This window comes from Cherax quadricarinatus, chromosome 41 (genome assembly GCF_038502225.1).
Source record: "Cherax quadricarinatus isolate ZL_2023a chromosome 41, ASM3850222v1, whole genome shotgun sequence".
NCBI lineage: Eukaryota > Metazoa > Arthropoda > Malacostraca > Decapoda > Parastacidae > Cherax > Cherax quadricarinatus.
The window spans coordinates 7,422,564-7,440,145 of record NC_091332.1 but is presented as its reverse complement, the minus strand read 5'-3'; positions in this window follow the sequence as shown (position 1 = coordinate 7,440,145).

Below are 17,582 nucleotides of genomic sequence, written 5' to 3'. Positions count from 1 at the left end.
ACTTAGTTGTTACTGGTACCTAGGCTAAGTTGTTACTGGTACCTAGGCTTAGTTGTTACTGGTACCTAGGCTTAGTTGTTACTGGTACCTAGGCTTAGTTGTTACTGGTACCTAGGCTTAGTTGTTACTGGTACCTAGGCTTAGTTGTTACTGGTACCTAGGCTTAGTTGTTACTGGTACCTAGACTTAGTTGTTACTGGTACCTAGGCTTAGTTGTTACTGGTACCTAGGCTTAGTTGTTACTGGTACCTAGACTTAGTTGTTACTGGTACCTAGGCTTAGTTGTTACTGGTACCTAGACTTAGTTGTTACTGGTACCTAGGCTTAGTTGTTACTGGTACCTAGGCTTAGTTGTTACTGGTACCTAGACTTAGTTGTTACTGGTACCTAGACTTAGTTGTTACTGGTACCTAGGCTTAGTTGTTACTGGTACCTAGGCTTAGTTGTTACTGGTACCTAGGCTTAGTTGTTACTGGTACCTAGGCTTAGTTGTTACTGGTACCTAGGCTTAGTTGTTACTGGTACCTAGACTTAGTTGTTACTGGTACCTAGGCTTAGTTGTTACTGGTACCTAGACTTAGTTGTTACTGGTACCTAGGCTTAGTTGTTACTGGTACCTAGGCTTAGTTGTTACTGGTACCTAGGCTTAGTTGTTACTGGTACCTAGGTTTAGTTGTTACTGGTACCTAGGCTTAGTTGTTACTGGTACCTAGGCTTAGTTGTTACTGGTACCTAGGCTTAGTTGTTACTGGTACCTAGGCTTAGTTGTTACTGGTACCTAGGCTTAGTTGTTACTGGTACCTAGGCTTAGTTGTTACTGGTACCTAGGCTTAGTTGTTACTGGTACCTAGGCTTAGTTGTTACTGGTACCTAGGCTTAGTTGTTACTGGTACCTAGACTTAGTTGTTACTGGTACCTAGGCTTAGTTGTTACTGGTACCTAGACTTAGTTGTTACTGGTACCTAGGCTTAGTTGTTACTGGTACCTAGGCTTAGTTGTTACTGGTACCTAGGCTTAGTTGTTACTGGTACCTAGGTTTAGTTGTTACTGGTACCTAGGCTTAGTTGTTACTGGTACCTAGGCTTAGTTGTTACTGGTACCTAGGCTTAGTTGTTACTGGTACCTAGGCTTAGTTGTTACTGGTACCTAGACTTAGTTGTTACTGGTACCTAGGCTTAGTTGTTACTGGTACCTAGGCTTAGTTGTTACTGGTACCTAGACTTAGTTGTTACTGGTACCTAGGCTTAGTTGTTACTGGTACCTAGACTTAGTTGTTACTGGTACCTAGGCTTAGTTGTTACTGGTACCTAGGCTTAGTTGTTACTGGTTCCTAGACTTAGTTGTTACTGGTACCTAGACTTAGTTGTTACTGGTACCTAGGCTTAGTTGTTACTGGTACCTAGGCTTAGTTGTTACTGGTACCTAGGCTTAGTTGTTACTGGTACCTAGGCTTAGTTGTTACTGGTACCTAGGCTTAGTTGTTACTGGTACCTAGACTTAGTTGTTACTGGTACCTAGGCTTAGTTGTTACTGGTACCTAGGCTTAGTTGTTACTGGTACCTAGGCTTAGTTGTTACTGGTACCTAGACTTAGTTGTTACTGGTACCTAGACTTAGTTGTTACTGGTACCTAGGCTTAGTTGTTACTGGTACCTAGACTTAGTTGTTACTGGTACCTAGGCTTAGTTGTTACTGGTACCTAGGTGTAGTGTTGCGTTACCTACTGGAACACTTGACTGATACACAAGCGTAGTTTTTTCATTGCTTCTACTGAGGTAACTTTTATGTATATTTTAATATAGGTCACAAAAGATCACACGATGCTGTGGCGAGTGTTTTTGCTTATTTTTATGAGGATGTGAGAGAGTGTCAGTGCCATGACGGTGCCTTGCAAAGCTAAACTCTTTACTTAATTCGGACTGGATTAATAATTTCTTTACTGCCACTCTAAGATTTATATAAATTTTAATATTCATTTACCTATTTTACTCCATTATATGGAATGTGACTGTAGTTGTATTTGTCAAAATACATTTGCTTTAAAAAGGTGTATATTCAACATGTTGTATAATTAATCACAGAACGGGTGAGGGATCGAACCCACGGCAAGGTATTTCCTAAGATTTCTAGGTCAGTGCGTTAACCACCCGTTCTGTGACTGGTTTGCAATCACGTTGTTACGATTCCGTGGGTCATGTTTTATAACTTTCCTCCGATGCTTGTGGTTGTGTAGCAGTGATCCAGCAGCTGTGATAGACGCTGGATCTTCCTATTCTAATGTTATGTTGTCTTGGCTTGTGAAGTTTATAATTTTTTCATAAAACTGGGATTTTGTCTGGTTATCCCACCCCTCAGATTATTATTATTATAATCAAAAAGAAGCGCTAAGCCACAAGGACTATACAGCATCCCACCCTCAGAGACCTTCATAACGTCATACTAATATGGCTGACTTCTATCAGTGGACCCTCGAATTTCGTCATCCCTTTTCTGTATGTAAAACTGAAGTTATTCTCTATGAATTTTTTTTTTTTAATATTTTTTGGTGTCTGGAATTGATTAATTAGATTTAAATTATTTCTTATGGGAGATACTAAAAAAAATACATTATATATAGTATAACTATAGTTTTATATTCATTGTAAGGTGATTCTATATCCGTGGATTTAAGGGACCCTGGATTCTTAACTGAATATAAACTTTCTTCAGAGTATACTGAATTCCATGGTTTTGAGGGATCTTAGTATCGTAACCGAACATAAACTCTTTCTTCAAATTATAATGAACTTCCAGGCTAGTGGTCTTCTGTAGTTCTTTGTAAATATGAGATTACAGGAATTAAACAGCATAAATATTCCCTTCTCCAGCACCAATATTTCCCTTCCCAGTATTTCCTCTCCAGTATTCATTTGCTTATGTTTCCTTCCCAGCCCCGGTATTCTCGCATGTGAACCAGTATTAACTTCCCAGCCCAAGTATTCCCTCCATGACGGGGAAGGTCTGGCCTTCACTCGACGTACAAAACAGTGATCTTCACGTGATGGTGTTGCTGCTGTGGCTGGGAGAACCTGCGACCTGCCATTAATGAGATTTATTACCTCACTAACTTCATCTCTCTCATTACTCATCCATTTAGCACTATCACCCCACTCATCCTTCCTCTCTCTCTCTCTCTCTCTCTCTCTCTGTGTCTCTATCTTACTCCATTCTCAGCACATACGGTGTGAGGCTGTAAATTACAATTGGTTCTTGTGTTCTCAGTTTTCACTAGGGTAGTATTTACTGCTTATTGCCTCCTCTTTCTCCATAGTTGTCCATTACCCCCGGGATTAGTTGATGGTCTGTATCTTTATTCTTCCTGCCTCACACACTCTTTCTTCATTTTCACTTATTTTATTTCAGCTTCGATCTGTGTTCTTTCTTTCAGGTCCTTCCAGCAATGTTACCTCCCTGGTTCTTCCTGCTATATCTCCCCTTCCTGTTTCCGGTTCTTTCAGTGTATCTGTGTTCTGGTGTTTGTAGTGAATCTTGCGATCGTCTGGAGCCTTCATGTGTGTTTGAGAAGGCGTAAAAATCATGCTGGTGTTGGGTAGTGATATACGCTGGTGCTCTGTGTTATGATGACCCTGGAGGAGTCTGTCTACCCAGGCAGGTCCTTGTTGTGTATCAAGAACAGCGCGAGACCTAGAACTTATCTTTGTGAATTAGTGTCATTGTAATCATTAGAGATCATACAGCACTTGGTTGTCTTTGTGGCATTTCGCTTGTTACGTCTCTCCAGTACGGCGTCTTACTGCGCCTCTCTGTATCCTGTCTGTCAGGTAATCTTAAGTTCAGTAGAAGACCTTAAAGCACACACGGAGATGTACTAAGACTATTGAAAACATTGTTTCGCTCAGTGAGAAATTTATCAAGTAACTGGACAAATCTCTTGATGCGGGAAACGTTGTTAATAAAAAAAATATGTCTACGTATGTTCAGTTTACAACGTTTCAGCTTACTGCGTATCTTTCAGCAGAGAAACGTCACTGTTATCCTAGCCTGCTTTTCCAGGATGTTAATTACTCTAGTATGAGGTATCTTATTGATGGCCCTCCCACAGTCCACAAACACAGTCTGACATTAAAACTGCGTCGGGAAATGCAGTGAAACAATGACAAATATCGAGGAAAGCCTCTTCAGAACAGTTTTCCCTCAAGTAAGCTTTATTAAGTCCTATGCAGACAAAGAAAACTAGTATTTGTACAGTACATCACAGTGGATGAGGAGCGAGAGGTGGTACTGAAGGTGTTGCTGTGGAGATAACACCTCACCATAGATAGTGTATTCCTTATTCCGCTCCAGGAACTACATCACAAGTAACCCGTTCTGTACGCTAACTTTAATGTCAACTGCCCAGGAAAACAATCATTCCTATCACCACTCACCATTATATATATTTCCAGCAGTCAGGACACTAAACCACAGAGGAGGAATGTAATCATTCTCCTAGGTAAATTTATTTGTCAAATACATCAACGATACAAAATTTATGAACCTTCTGGCACACATAAATTTGATATTGATGAGGGCTGGGCTACTCAGAATTAGCTGATTAAGGAAATACAAAGCCTTGTCTTTAAATATTTACAAACCCTATCATAAGTACTAATGTGACCCATATCTACGAAACAATGTGAGTGCACAACCCCAAACTTATCATAAATTGCTAAAACTGCACTAACGAAAGCAAGAAATGAAAACAAGAGCTTAGGCAAATGGAATGGGAAATAGGTGGTAGTGGTTTAAAGAGATCAGATCCTCTTAGTGTTGCCTGGCCAGCTATAAATGAAATAACCAGTAAACAGGGAAGTAATGTTGAGTGTTTCTTTGTGTTGCCTTGCCGGTTATTAATGAAATAACTAATAAACAGGGCAGTAATGTTGAGTGTTTCAGCTGTCTTGATAACGGTCCACACATCGTACACCACTCAACACAAAACTCAACACATTTCTCCCAACCATTGTTTCACACCACCTCCCACACGATCCTCACCCTCACCATCACCCACACGTTCCTCACCCCCACCATCACCCACACGTTCCTCACCCCCACCATCACCCACACGTTCCTCACCCCCACCCGCAACCCCACGTTCCTCACCCCCACCAACACCCACACGTTCCTCATCCCCACCATCACCCACACGTTCCTCACCCCACCATCACCCACACGTTCCTCACCCCCACCATCACCCACACGCTCCTCATCCCCACCATCACCCACACGTTCCTCACCCCCACCATCATCCACACGTTCCTCACCCCCACCATCACCCACACGTTCCTCACCCCCACCATCACCCACACGTTCCTCACCCCACCATCACCCACACGTTCCGCACCCCCACCATCACCCACACGTTCCTCACCCCCACCATCACCCACACGTTCCTCACCCACCACCATCACTCACACGTTCCTCACCCCCACCATCACCCACACGTTCCTCACCCCCACCATCACTCACACGTTCCTCACTCCCACCATCACCCACACGTTCCTCACCCCCACCATCACCCACACGTTCCTCACCCCCACCATCACCTACACGTTCCTCACCCACTACCATCACCCACACGTTCCTCACCCACTACCATCACCCACACGTTCCTCACCCCATCACCATCACCCACAACTAAGCATCCTCCGCCTTACCATCCTTCTTCCCTTCCCCTCCCCCTATATCAAACTCCTCTCCCTTTATTCACTAATCTCCCTTCCCCTCCCACTCCCCTTCCCACTCCACCCTCCACTCTTTTGTTTTTCATTTGTCACTTGCATTGTACTACTGTCCCTCCCTGCCACTTGCACTGTACTGTCTCTCCCTGCCACTTGCACTGTACTGTCTCTCCCTGCCACTTGCACTGTACTGTCTCTCCCTGCCACTTGCACTGTACTGTCTCTCCCTGCCACTTGCACTGTACTGTCTCTCCCTGCCACTTGCACTGTACTGTCTCTCCCTGCCACTTGCACTGTACTGTCTCTCCCTGCCACTTGCACTGTACTGTCTCTCCCTGCCACTTGCACTGTACTGTCTCTCCCTGCCACTTGCACTGTACTGTCTCTCCCTGCCACTTGCACTGTACTGTCTCTCCCTGCCACTTGCACTGTACTGTCTCTCCCTGTCACTTGCACTGTACTGTCTCTCCCTGTCACTTGCACTGTACTGTCTCTCCCTGTCACTTGCACTGTACTGTCTCTCCCTGCCACTTGCTCTGTACTACTGTCTCTCCCTGCCACTTGCTCTGTACTACTGTCTCTCCCTGCCACTTGCTCTGTACTACTGTCTCTCCCTGCCACTTGCTCTGTACTACTGTCTCTCCCTGCCACTTCCCCTGTAGTACTGTCTCTCCCTGCCACTTGCCCTGTAGTACTGTCTCTCCCTGCCACTTGCTCTGTAGTACTGTCTCTCCTTGCCACTTGCTCTGTACTACTGTCTCTCCCTGCCACTTGCTCTGTACTACTGTCTCTCCCTGCCACTTGCTCTGTACTACTGTCTCTCCCTGCCACTTGCTCTGTACTACTGTCTCTCCCTGCCACTTGCCCTGTAGTACTGTCTCTCCCTACCACCTGCACTGTACTACTGTCTCTCCCTGCCACTTGCCCTGTAGTACTGTCTCTCCCTACCACCTGCACTGTACTACTGTCTCTCCCTGCTACTTGCCCTGTAGTACTGTCTCTCCCTACCACCTGCACTGTACTACTGTCTCTCCCTGCCACTTGCCCTGTAATACTGTCTCTCCCTACCACCTGCACTGTACTACTGTCTCTCCCTGCCACTTGCCCTGTAGTACTGTCTCTCCCTACCACCTGCACTGTACTACTGTCTCTCCCTGCCACTTGCCCTGTAGTACTGTCTCTCCCTACCACCTGCACTGTACTACTGTCTCTCCCTGCCACTTGCTCTGTACTACTGTCTCTCCCTACCACCTGCACTGTACTACTGTCTCTCCCTGCCACTTGCTCTGTACTACTGTCTCTCCCTGCCACTTGCTCTGTACTACTGTCTCTCCCTGCCACTTGCCCTGTAGTACTGTCTCTCCCTGCCACTTGCTCTGTACTACTGTCTCTCCCTGCCACTTGCTCTGTACTACTGTCTCTCCCTACCACCTGCACTGTACTACTGTCTCTCCCTGCCACTTCCCCTGTAGTACTGTCTCTCCCTGCCACTTGCACTGTACTACTGTCTCTCCCTGCCACTTGCTCTGTACTACTGTCTCTCCCTGCCACTTGCTCTGTACTACTGTCTCTCCCTGCCACTTGCACTGTACTACTGTCTCTCCCTGCCACTTGCTCTGTACTACTGTCTCTCCCTGCCACTTGCTCTGTACTACTGTCTCTCCCTGCCACTTGCTCTGTACTACTGTCTCTCCCTGCCACTTGCTCTGTACTACTGTCTCTCCCTGCCACTTGCTCTGTACTACTGTCTCTCCCTACCACCTGCACTGTACTACTGTCTCTCCCTGCCACTTCCCCTGTAGTACTGTCTCTCCCTACCACCTGCACTGTACTACTGTCTCTCCCTGCCACTTGCCCTGTAGTACTGTCTCTCCCTACCACCTGCACTGTACTACTGTCTCTCCCTGCCACTTGCCCTGTAGTACTGTCTCTCCCTACCACCTGCACTGTACTACTGTCTCTCCCTGCCACTTGCCCTGTAGTACTGTCTCTCCCTACCACCTGCACTGTACTACTGTCTCTCCCTGCCACTTGCCCTGTAGTACTGTCTCTCCCTACCACCTGCACTGTACTACTGTCTCTCCCTGCCACTTGCCCTGTAGTACTGTCTCTCCCTACCACCTGCACTGTACTACTGTCTCTCCCTGCCACTTCCCCTGTAGTACTGTCTCTCCCTACCACCTGCACTGTACTACTGTCTCTCCCTACCACCTGCACTGTACTACTGTCTCTCCCTGCCACCTGCACTGTACTACTGTCTCTCCCTACCACCTGCACTGTACTACTGTCTCTCCCTACCACATGCACTGTACTACTGTCTCTCCCTACCACCTGCACTGTACTACTGTCTCTCCCTACCACCTGCACTGTACTACTGTCTCTCCCTACCACCTGCACTGTACTACTGTCTCTCCCTGCCACTTCCCCTGTAGTACTGTCTCTCCCTGCCACTTGCACTGTACTACTGTCTCTCCCTACCACCTGCACTGTACTACTGTCTCTCCCTGCCACTTGCCCTGTAATACTGTCTCTCCCTACCACCTGCACTGTACTACTGTCTCTCCCTGCCACTTGCACTGTACTACTGTCTCTCCCTACCACCTGCACTGTACTACTGTCTCTCCCTGCCACTTCCCCTGTAGTACTGTCTCTCCCTACCACCTGCACTGTACTACTGTCTCTCCCTACCACCTGCACTGTACTACTGTCTCTCCCTGCCACTTCCCCTGTAGTACTGTATCTCCCTGCCACTTGCACTGTACTACTGTCTCTCCCTACCACCTGCACTGTACTACTGTCTCTCCCTGCCACTTGCACTGTACTACTGTCTCTCCCTACCACCTGCACTGTACTACTGTCTCTCCCTACCACCTGCACTGTACTACTGTCTCTCCCTGCCACCTGCACTGTACTACTGTCTCTCCCTGCCACTTCCCCTGTAGTACTGTCTCTCCCTGCCACTTGCACTGTACTACTGTCTCTCCCTACCACCTGCACTGTACTACTGTCTCTCCCTGCCACCTGCACTGTACTACTGTCTCTCCCTACCACCTGCACTGTACTACTGTCTCTCCCTGCCACCTGCACTGTACTACTGTCTCTCCCTACCACCTGCACTGTACTACTGTCTCTCCCTGCCACCTGCACTGTACTACTGTCTCTCCCTGCCACCTGCACTGTACTACTGTCTCTCCCTGCCACTTGCACTGTACTACTGTCTCTCCCTGCCACCTGCACTGTACTACTGTCTCTCCCTGCCACCTGCACTGTACTACTGTCTCTCCCTGCCACCTGCACTGTACTACTGTCTCTCCCTGCCACCTGCACTGTACTACTGTCTCTCCCTGCCACCTGCACTGTACTACTGTCTCTCCCTGCCACCTGCACTGTACTACTGTCTCTCCCTGCCACCTGCACTGTACTACTGTCTCTCCCTGCCACTTGCCCTGTAATACTGTCTCTCCCTACCACCTGCACTGTACTACTGTCTCTCCCTACCACCTGCACTGTACTACTGTCTCTCCCTACCACCTGCACTGTACTACTGTCTCTCCCTGCCACTTGCCCTGTAGTACTGTCTCTCCCTACCACCTGCACTGTACTACTGTCTCTCCCTGCCACTTGCCCTGTAGTACTGTCTCTCCCTACCACCTGCACTGTACTACTGTCTCTCCCTGCCACTTGCCCTGTAGTACTGTCTCTCCCTACCACCTGCACTGTACTACTGTCTCTCCGTGCCACTTGCCCTGTAGTACTGTCTCTCCCTGCCACCTGCACTGTACTACTGTCTCTCCCTGCCACCTGCACTGTACTACTGTCTCTCCCTGCCACTTGCCCTGTAGTACTGTCTCTCCCTACCACCTGCACTGTACTACTGTCTCTCCCTGCCACTTGCCCTGTAGTACTGTCTCTCCCTGCCACCTGCACTGTACTACTGTCTCTCCCTGCCACCTGCACTGTACTACTGTCTCTCCCTGCCACTTGCCCTGTAGTACTGTCTCTCCCTACCACCTGCACTGTACTACTGTCTCTCCCTGCCACTTGCCCTGTAGTACTGTCTCTCCCTACCACTTGCCCTGTAGTACTGTCTCTCCCTGCCACTTGCCCTGTAGTACTGTCTCTCCCTACCACCTGCACTGTACTACTGTCTCTCCCTGCCACTTGCCCTGTAGTACTGTCTCTCCCTACCACTTGCCCTGTAGTACTGTCTCTCCCTGCCACTTGCCCTGTAGTACTGTCTCTCCCTGCCACTTGCCCTGTAGTACTGTCTCTCCCTACCACTTGCCCTGTAGTACTGTCTCTCCCTGCCACTTGCCCTGTAGTACTGTCTCTCCCTGCTACTTGCCCTGTAGTACTGTCTCTCCCTACCACCTGCACTGTACTACTGTCTCTCCCTGCCACCTGCACTGTACTACTGTCTCTCCCTACCACTTGCCCTGTAGTACTGTCTCTCCCTGCCACTTGCCCTGTAGTACTGTCTCTCCCTACCACTTGCCCTGTAGTACTGTCTCTCCCTGCCACTTGCCCTGTAGTACTGTCTCTCCCTGCTACTTGCCCTGTAGTACTGTCTCTCCCTACCACCTGCACTGTACTACTGTCTCTCCCTGCCACCTGCACTGTACTACTGTCTCTCCCTGCCACCTGCACTGTACTACTGTCTCTCCCTGCCACCTGCACTGTACTACTGTCTCTCCCTGCCACCTGCACTGTACTACTGTCTCTCCCTGCCACCTGCACTGTACTACTGTCTCTCCCTGCCACCTGCACTGTACTACTGTCTCTCCCTGCCACCTGCACTGTACTACTGTCTCTCCCTGCCACTTGCCCTGTAGTACTGTCTCTCCCTACCACTTGCCCTGTAGTACTGTCTCTCCCTACCACTTGCCCTGTAGTACTGTCTCTCCCTGCCACTTGCCCTGTAGTACTGTCTCTCCCTGCCACTTGCCCTGTAGTACTGTCTCTCCCTGCCACCTGCACTGTACTACTGTCTCTCCCTGCCACCTGCACTGTACTACTGTCTCTCCCTGCCACCTGCACTGTACTACTGTCTCTCCCTGCCACTTGCCCTGTAGTACTGTCTCTCCCTGCCACTTGCCCTGTAGTACTGTCTCTCCCTGCCACTTGCCCTGTAGTACTGTCTCTCCCTGCCACTTGCCCTGTAGTACTGTCTCTCCCTGCCACTTGCCCTGTAGTACTGTCTCTCCCTGCCACTTGCCCTGTAGTACTGTCTCTCCCTGCCACTTGCTCTGTACTATTGTCTCTCCCTGCCACTTGCCCTGTACTACTGTCTCTCCCTACCAACTGCACTGTACTACTGTCTCTCCCTGCCACTTGCCCTGTAATACTGTCTCTCCCTACCACCTGCACTGTACTACTGTCTCTCCCTGCCACTTGCCCTGTAATACTGTCTCTCCCTACCACCTGCACTGTACTACTGTCTCTCCCTGCCACTTGCACTGTACTACTGTCTCTCCCTACCACCTGCACTGTACTACTGTCTCTCCCTACCACCTGCTCTGTACTACTGTCTCTCCCTGCCACTTGCACTGTACTACTGTCTCTCCCTACCACCTGCACTGTACTACTGTCTCTCCCTGCCACTTGCCCTGTAATACTGTCTCTCCCTACCACCTGCACTGTACTACTGTCTCTCCCTGCCACTTGCACTGTACTACTGTCTCTCCCTACCACCTGCTCTGTACTACTGTCTCTCCCTGCCACTTGCACTGTACTACTGTCTCTCCCTACCACCTGCACTGTACTACTGTCTCTCCCTGCCACTTCCCCTGTAGTACTGTCTCTCCCTACCACCTGCACTGTACTACCGTCTCTCCCTACCACTTGCCCTGTAGTACTGTCTCTCCCTGCCACTTGCCCTGTAGTACTGTCTCTCCCTGCCACTTGCCCTGTAGTACTGTCTCTCCCTGCCACTTGCCCTGTAGTACTGTCTCTCCCTGCCACTTGCTCTGTACTATTGTCTCTCCCTGCCACTTGCCCTGTACTACTGTCTCTCCCTACCACCTGCACTGTACTACTGTCTCTCCCTGCCACTTGCCCTGTAATACTGTCTCTCCCTACCACCTGCACTGTACTACTGTCTCTCCCTGCCACTTGCCCTGTAATACTGTCTCTCCCTACCACCTGCACTGTACTACTGTCTCTCCCTGCCACTTGCCCTGTAATACTGTCTCTCCCTACCACCTGCTCTGTACTACTGTCTCTCCCTGCCACTTGCACTGTACTACTGTCTCTCCCTACCACCTGCACTGTACTACTGTCTCTCCCTGCCACTTGCCCTGTAATACTGTCTCTCCCTACCACCTGCACTGTACTACTGTCTCTCCCTGCCACTTGCACTGTACTACTGTCTCTCCCTACCACCTGCACTGTACTACTGTCTCTCCCTGCCACTTGCCCTGTACTACTGTCTCTCCCTACCACCTGCACTGTACTACTGTCTCTCCCTGCCACTTGCCCTGTAATACTGTCTCTCCCTACCACCTGCACTGTACTACTGTCTCTCCCTGCCACTTGCACTGTACTACTGTCTCTCCCTACCACCTGCACTGTACTACTGTCTCTCCCTGCCACTTGCCCTGTAATACTGTCTCTTCGTACCACCTGCACTGTACTACTGCCCCTCCACTACTGCCCCTCCACTACTGCCCTTGCACTACTGCCCCTCCACTACTGCCCCTCCACTTGCCACTTCTATTATTCACTGCTGTGTCCTTGTTCCTTGTCTCAAAATATTGGTTCTTTCTCTCTGTATTTTTCTCCTTCTGTTGATCTTTTCTCTTCCTTTCTTCTCCCTCTTAGTCCTTCTTTCTTTGTACTTCTTTCTTATTATTATATATTCTTTGTTTAGTGTTAGATATTGTTTGTAAGTGTTAAATATTATTTGTTAGTGTTAGACATTGTTAGTATTAGATATTGTTTGCTAGTGTTAGATAATGTTAGTTTAAGCTGCTGCGTTTCAAAATTCTAAGCTTCAATGCGTCTAAGCTTTCAGTCTTTAAAAAGTTTAAGCTTCTAAGCTTGTGTAAACCACTTACGGACTGGAGCCAAGTTTTATGAGTTTGCATCAGCCAGTTCCTCGTATCAAACTTGGAGCAGAAGTATTGGGGATCAGTGAGGGTACGCGGGATATCTGTTCAACTTCCCGCTGCCACTCTAACATTTAGTTTACAACAGCCAAAAAGCGATATTAAAGTCTGGCTTTTGTTATTAATGTTGTTGGTGTGTTAGTTCCTTTGTTTCGTCCGTGTTGATCACTTGTGTTAGTTCCTCTGTTTCGGCCTTGTGGATCACCTATGCTAGTTCCTCTGTTTTGCTCAGTTGCTGGCGTATTGATGAGCTCTGTTTCGCCCGCTATGTGGTATCCGTAACAATCTTACGAATCTAATAGGCAGCACTCCTTCATTTTTTTATTAGTGTCTTAAACGTTTTGCCCGCTAAACAAGCAAAATGTTTCGCCAGTCAAGATACCTAAATGTTGCACATGTGACCTGCACATCAACTTGTCGGTAATGCCTGGTCGATTAATGTGGGTTAAACGCTATCGACTGAGTTATTAAGGCTGCATGCACTCTGTTTACCACCAGACAAGATGATCTTAACAGTAATTCTACTTGGGATTCTCGTGTGTCAAGTGCGAGGTTATCTTGTGTCAAGTGCGAGGTTATCTTGCGTCAAGTGCGAGGTTATCTTGTGTCAGGTGCGAGGTTATCTTGTGTCAAGTGCGAGGTTATCTTGCGTCAAGTGCAAGGTTATCTTGCGTCAAGTGCGAGGTTATCTTGCGTCAAGTGCAAGGTTATCTTGCGTCAAGTGCGAGGTTATCTTGCGTCAAGTGCAAGGTTATCTTGTGTCAGGTGCGAGGTTATCTTGTGTCAAGTGCGAGGTTATCTTGCATCAAGTGCGAGGTTATCTTGTGTCAAGTGCGAGGTTATCTTGTGTCAAGTGCGAGGTTATCTTGCGTCAAGTGCAAGGTTATCTTATGTCAAGTGCGAGGTTATCTTGCATCAAGTGCGAGGTTATTTTGCGTCAAGTGCGAGGTTATCTTGCGTCAAGTGCGAGGTTATCTTGGGTCAAGTGCAAGGTTATCTTGCGTCAAGTGCGAGGTTATCTTGTGTCAAGTGCAAGGTTATCTTGCGTCAAGTGCAAGGTTATCTTGCGTCAAGTGCGAGGTTATCTTGCGTAAGTGAGAGGTTATCTTGTGTCAAGTGCAAGGTTATCTTGCGTCAAGTGCAAGGTTATCTTGCGTCAAGTGCGAGGTTATCTTGCGTCAAGTGCGAGGTTATCTTGCGTCAAGTGCAAGGTTATCTTGCGTCATGTGCAAGGTTATCTTGTGTCAAGTGCAAGGTTATCTTGTGTCAAGTGCGAGGTTATCTTGTGTCAAGTGCGAGGTTATCTTATGTCAAGTGCGAGGTTATCGTGCGTCAAGTGCAAGGTTATCTTGTGTCAAGTGCAAGGTTATCTTGTGTCAAGTGCGAAGTTATCTTGTGTCAAGTGTAAGATTAGCTAGTGTCAAGTACAAGGTTATCTTGTGTCAAGTGCGAGGTTATCTTGTGTCAAGTGCGAGGTTATCTTGTATCAAGTGCGAGGTTATCTTGTGTCAAGTGCGAGGTTATCTTGTGTCAAGTGCGAGGTTATCTTGTGTCAAGTGCGAGGTTATCTTGCGTCAAGTGCGAGGTTATCTTGTGTCAACTGCGAGGTTATCTTGTGTCAAGTGTAAGATTAGCTAGTGTCAAGTGCAAGGTTATCTTGTGTCAAGTGCGAGGTTATCTTGTGTCAAGTGCGAGGTTATCTTGTGTCAAGTGCGAGGTTATCTTGTGTCAAGTGCGAGGTTATCTTGTGTCAAGTGCGAGGTTATCTTGTATCAAGTACGAGGTTATCTTGTGTCAAGTGCGAGGTTATCTTGTGTCAAGTGCGAGGTTATCTTGCGTCAAGTGCAAGGTTATCTTGTGTCAAGTGCGAGGTTATCTTGCATCAAGTGCGAGGTTATCTTGTGTCAAGTGCGAGGTTATCTTGTGTCAAGTGCGAGGTTATCTTGCGTCAAGTGCAAGGTTATCTTATGTCAAGTGCGAGGTTATCTTGCATCAAGTGCGAGGTTATCTTGCGTCAAGTGCGAGGTTATCTTGCGTCAAGTGCGAGGTTATCTTGCGTCAAGTGCGAGGTTATCTTGTATCAAGTGCGAGGTTATCTTGTGTCAAGTGCGAGGTTATCTTGTGTCAAGTGCGAGGTTATCTTGCGTCAAGTGCGAGGTTATCTTGTGTCAAGTGCGAGGTTATCTTGTGTCAAGTGCGAGGTTATCTTGTGTCAAGTGCGAGGTTATCTTGTGTCAAGTGAGAGGTTATCTTGTGTCAAGTGCGAGGTTATCTTGTATCAAGTGCGAGGTTATCTTGTGTCAAGTGCGAGGTTATCTTGTGTCAAGTGCGAGGTTATCTTGCGTCAAGTGCAAGGTTATCTTGCGTCAAGTGAGAGGTTATCTTGTGTCAAGTGCAAGGTTATCTTGTGTCTAGTGCGAGGTTATCTTGTGTCAAGTGCGAGGTTATCTTGCATCAAGTGCGAGGTTATCTTGTGTCAAGTGCGAGGTTATCTTGTGTCAAGTGCGAGGTTATCTTGCGTCAAGTGCAAGGTTATCTTATGTCAAGTGCGAGATTATCTTGCATCAAGTGCGAGGTTATCTTGCGTCAAGTGCGAGGTTATCTTGCGTCAAGTGCGAGGTTATCTTGGGTCAAGTGCAAGGTTATCTTGTGTAAGTGAGAGGTTATCTTGTGTCAAGTGCAAGGTTATCTTGCGTCAAGTGCGAGGTTATCTTGTGTCAAGTGCGAGGTTATCTTGCGTCAAGTGCAAGGTTATCTTGCGTCAAGTGCGAGGTTATCTTGCATCAAGTGCAAGGTTATCTTGCGTCAAGTGTAAGGTTATCTTGTGTCAAGTGCAAGGTTATCTTGTGTCAAGTGCGAGGTTATCTTGTGTCAAGTGCGAGGTTATCTTATGTCAAGTGCGAGGTTATCTTGTGTCAAGTGCAAGGTTATCTTGTGTCAAGTGCAAGGTTATCTTGTGTCAAGTGCGAGGTTATCTTGTGTCAAGTGCGAGGTTATCTTATGTCAAGTGCGAGGTTATCGTGCGTCAAGTGCAAGGTTATCTTGTGTCAAGTGTAAGATTAGCTAGTGTCAAGTACAAGGTTATCTTGTGTCAAGTGCGAGGTTATCTTGTGTCAAGTGCGAGGTTATCTTGTATCAAGTGCGAGGTTATCTTGTGTCAAGTGCAAGATTATCTTGTGTCAAGTGCGAGGTTATCTTGTGTCAAGTGCGAGGTTATCTTGTGTCAAGTGCAAGGTTATCTTGTATCAAGTGCAAGGTTATCTTGTATCAAGTGCAAGGTTATCTTGTGTCAAGTGCGAGGTTTTCTTGTGTCAAGTGCGAGGTTATCTTATGTCAAGTGCGAGGTTATCGTGCGTCAAGTGCAAGGTTATCTTGTGTCAAGTGCAAGGTTATCTTGTGTCAAGTGCGAAGTTATCTTGTGTCAAGTGTAAGATTAGCTAGTGTCAAGTACAAGGTTATCTTGTGTCAAGTGCGAGGTTATCTTGTGTCAAGTGCGAGGTTATCTTGTATCAAGTGCGAGGTTATCTTGTGTCAAGTGCAAGATTATCTTGTGTCAAGTGCGAGGTTATCTTGTGTCAAGTGCGAGGTTATCTTGCGTCAAGTGCGAGGTTATCTTGTGTCAAGTGCGAGGTTATCTTGTGTCAAGTGCAAGATTATCTTGTGTCAAGTGCGAGGTTATCTTGTGTCAAGTGCGAGGTTATCTTGCGTCAAGTGCGAGGTTATCTTGCGTCAAGTGCGAGGTTATCTTGTGTCAAGTGCAAGATTATCTTGTGTCAAGTGCGAGGTTATCTTGTGTCAAGTGCGAGGTTATCTTGTGTCAAGTGCGAGGTTATCTTGTGTCAAGTACAAGGTTATCTTGTGTCAAGTGCGAGGTTATCTTGTGTCAAGTGCGAGGTTATCTTGTGTCAAGTGCGATGTTATCTTGCGTCAAGTGCGAGGTTATCTTGTGTCAAGTGCGAGGTTATCTTGTGTCAAGTGTAAGATTATCTTGTGTCAAGTGCAAGATTATCTTGTGTCAAGTGCGAGGTTATCTTGTGTCAAGTGTAAGATTATCTTGTGTCAAGTGCAAGATTATCTTGTGTCAAGTGCGAGGTTATCTTGTGTCAAGTGCGAGGTTATCTTGTGTCAAGTGCGAGGTTATCTTGCGTCAAGTGCGAGGTTATCTTGTGTCAACTGCGAGGTTATCTTGTGTCAAGTGTAAGATTAGCTAGTGTCAAGTGCAAGGTTATCTTGTGTCAAGTGCGAGGTTATCTTGTGTCAAGTGCGAGGTTATCTTGTGTCAAGTGCGAGGTTATCTTGTGTCAAGTGCGAGGTTATCTTGTGTCAAGTGCGAGGTTATCTTGTATCAAGTGCGAGGTTATCTTGTGTCAAGTGCGAGGTTATCTTGTGTCAAGTGCGAGGTTATCTTGCGTCAAGTGCAAGGTTATCTTGTGTCAAGTGCGAGGTTGTCTTGTGTCAACTGCGAGGTTATCTTGTGTCAACTGCGAGGTTATCTTGTGTCAACTGCGAGGTTATCTTGTGTCAACTGCGAGGTTATCTTATATCAAGTGCGAGGTTATCTTGTGTCAACTGCGAGGTTATCTTGTGTCAACTGCGAGGTTATCTTGTGTCAAGTGCGAGGTTATCTTGTGTCAAGTGCGAGGTTATCTTATATCAAGTGCGAGGTTATCTTGCATCAAGTGCGAGGTTATCTTGTGTCAAGTGCGAGGTTATCTTGTGTCAACTGCGAGGTTATCTTATATCAAGTGCGAGGTTAT